This window comes from Manacus candei, unplaced genomic scaffold, assembly GCF_025592945.1.
Source record: "Manacus candei isolate 608988 ecotype Guabito, Panama unplaced genomic scaffold, ASM2559294v1 h1tg000113l, whole genome shotgun sequence".
Taxonomy (NCBI): Eukaryota; Metazoa; Chordata; class Aves; order Passeriformes; family Pipridae; genus Manacus; species Manacus candei.
The window spans coordinates 13481-16347 of NW_026138161.1; the positions used below are offsets into that span (position 1 = coordinate 13481).

A 2867-nucleotide genomic window follows, 5' to 3' on the forward strand; every position below is an offset into this window, starting at 1 on the left:
TTTTAGCTAATATTACATATATCTCTTGATATTTATTATAGCACATAGATAATTAACATGATAGAATAGCACTTTTAGATATTAATATAGCATTAATAAATCTCTCACAGTCTTGTCCCCTTAAGGGACACCTTTAGGTCAGCCTTGTGCCAAGACTGCCATCCCTTGACTCTGTTGGAGCTGACCTTAATTTTTTTAATATATAAATCCATAAGTTTATAAATTTTTAGATATAGAGATAATATATACTGTAGGAAATTTATTTCATATAATATTATTAGTACATAAGTATAGCACCAATTCATCAGTCCCAGCACATTTTAATGCCCTGTAGTCACTGCATTTAGGACTGGCAATCCAGAAACTCCTTTCCCCTTGCTTCAATAAAGAGTGCTATTCTAGAATCTGGATCGTGCAAGTTTCTATGGAACACAACCAGGCCCAGAGGCTTGGTAAATCACACCAGTTGTGAGTCTGTGCTCATGAACAGTCACATTGACCTCAAGCAAACTGAGAGTGCTGAATGGCTTCTCATCCCAAATTAGGCCTCCTGCCACCCGGCCCCTCTGCTCATCGAATCACAGAATGCCTTGGGCTGGAAGGGACCTTAAAATTCATCTGGTTCCAACCCCCCTGCCATGGGCAGGCACACCTTCCAGTAGACCAGGTTTCTCCAAGCCCCAGCCCACCAGGCCTTTAACACTCCCAGACCTGTTCTCTGCTCTTCTCCTTCCCTCTCATAGACTGGGCATTTTGCACCAGGCACCTCAAGAGAGCAGAGCGATCCTTTCGAAGGGGAGCTCTGTGCAGGGTAGAAACGCAGCCACCAATGGCCTCTGACTGGAGCCAGAGATTTAGGGATCCCCCTCTGCTCCTGCAGAGGCACAACAAGTGAAGGGCTGGAGAGCTGCTTGCCCTCTGCAGAACGTCCATCTTCCCTTGTCTCTAGTTGCTTCTGCGTCTTCTTAAAGCAACCTCAGCAGGGGGAGAGAGAAAGAACCCTTTCCAGACACTTGGCTTGCCCAAATCACCCCCACTGTGGAATAAAGGATGGCAGTTGTCCTCAAAGGACTGGAGGAGTTTCTTTCCTCCCCTCTGGCAGCTCTTCCTTTTGCAGGGGGATCCTTTCTCTTGTGTGGGTTGTGAGATCCTGGATCCCAATCTCACTGATTTATTGCCATGGGTGGGAACCAAGTCCCTGGGAGTGTGTGTGTGCATGTGGGGAAGGGCTGGGCCTGGACCTGCAGCTGCCTGCTAAGGCCTGCACATCAGGTCTGTGCTGAGGGCACAGGGCAGAGCTGAAGGCAAGGCCTGCTGCCCACGCAGAGCGCAGGGCAGAGCTGAAGGCCCAAAACATGCCCGTGTCGAGAGCAGAAGGCTGGAACAGGCCACGACAGCAGTGGCAGCAAAGGCCAGACCCCTCCAGCACAAAGAGGCAGCCGAGCACACCCATGTGCTGCCAGGGGCATTTTGGGGGCACTACTGAGCCAGTCCCTCTGGAGGGATGGGCAATTCCCAAGGACAAAACAGAACCACACTGAGGTGTCCTAACTCTGTCAGGGTGGCAAAGCGGAATCCTGCAAGCACTGTGGTCCTGCTGGAAATGATCTCTCTTTTCTAATGTTTTAAGGGTTCATTAACTCATTAATTAATTGCTTTAACTAATGATACACAGTCTATTGAATCACTTGCCGCTTGCCTTCTGCAGCGTTTGACATGAGCTGCTATTGTGGGAGCACAGTTTGGGAAAATACTGAAACTTTCAGTTTTGATAAAGCAACTCTGATAGGGAGAGAAAGGTGTGTTGCTGAAGTTGGAAATCGAGCATGCAGAATTTATGGACCACAAGGATATTTTACAGAAACCAGAAGATAAAGAAGAGACTCTAGGAGACTCGGTATATGTAAAGGAAAGTCCGTACCGGGGCAAAAACAGAATAAAAAGATTAAAAATATGGACTTAATTCGTATCAACATGGAGGAATTAATAACCAGTAGAGGAGAGATCACTCAGCAGTGAAAGCGAATTATGTCATTTAGGACCAATGAACATTCATTTCTTTCTTTCCTAAAAATTAATAAAGAGGTGAAAAACAGTTGCATTGGTGTCTGGGTAGAGGTCGGGATTCTGTAGGACACGGACCCAGCCAGGATTGTGAATAAAGTAATGCCTTGCTTTCTAACAGTAAAATGCAGTGTTAGAGGGTTTTACTGTCCCATGGGTTTTGGAGGATTTTTAGTGACAGGTGTACAAGTCTGATGAGAAGCGTTTGAGAGAACTGGGTGTGTATAGCAGGAGGAGAAAGAAGTTCAGGGGGGACCTAATCGTTCTCTTACAACCAGAAAGGAAGTGGTAGCCAGGCAGGGAATGGCTTGTTCTCCCAGGGAACAAGCACTGCGACAAGAGGAAAGGGCGTCAAGTTGTGCCAGGGGGGATTTCCATTGGATCCTAGGAAAAATTCCTTCACCAAAAAGCTTATCGAGTTTGGGAACAGAATGCCCAGGGAAAAGGCTAACTCCCCACCCTTGGAGGCATTTAAAGGGTCTGTTGATGTGTCATTTGGGGACATGGTTTATTGGTGGAATAGGCAGTGTAAGGTTGGCAGTTGGACAAAAGATCTCCAAGGTCTTCTCCAACCTCCGTGACTCAGAGATTTAACTTCAGCTCAAGTAGTGTGGAGTCAGGCCTTGCACTCCAACACCCTCAAGGGTCCCTTCAAACATGGCTCTTCCATGTGACTGCCACTGAGGAACAGATGAGAATAAATGCAAAAGAAAGGAGAATGAAAGTTCTTGGAAGAAGATTAACTCCAAGGCAGCCTTAAGCCTTACACCAGGGCCACTGGAAGTTGCTGAGTTGGGCTGGGG

The 2867-nt window shown here is 46.9% G+C and overlaps 1 protein-coding gene across 3 annotated transcripts in view; it reads left to right on the forward strand.

Moving 5' to 3' along the window:
* The window catches only part of LOC127461781 (inositol 1,4,5-trisphosphate receptor-interacting protein-like 1), a 50574-nt gene that overhangs the window by 13180 nt on the left and 34527 nt on the right, over nucleotides 1–2867 (forward strand). The gene's annotated exons all lie outside the window — the stretch shown is intronic.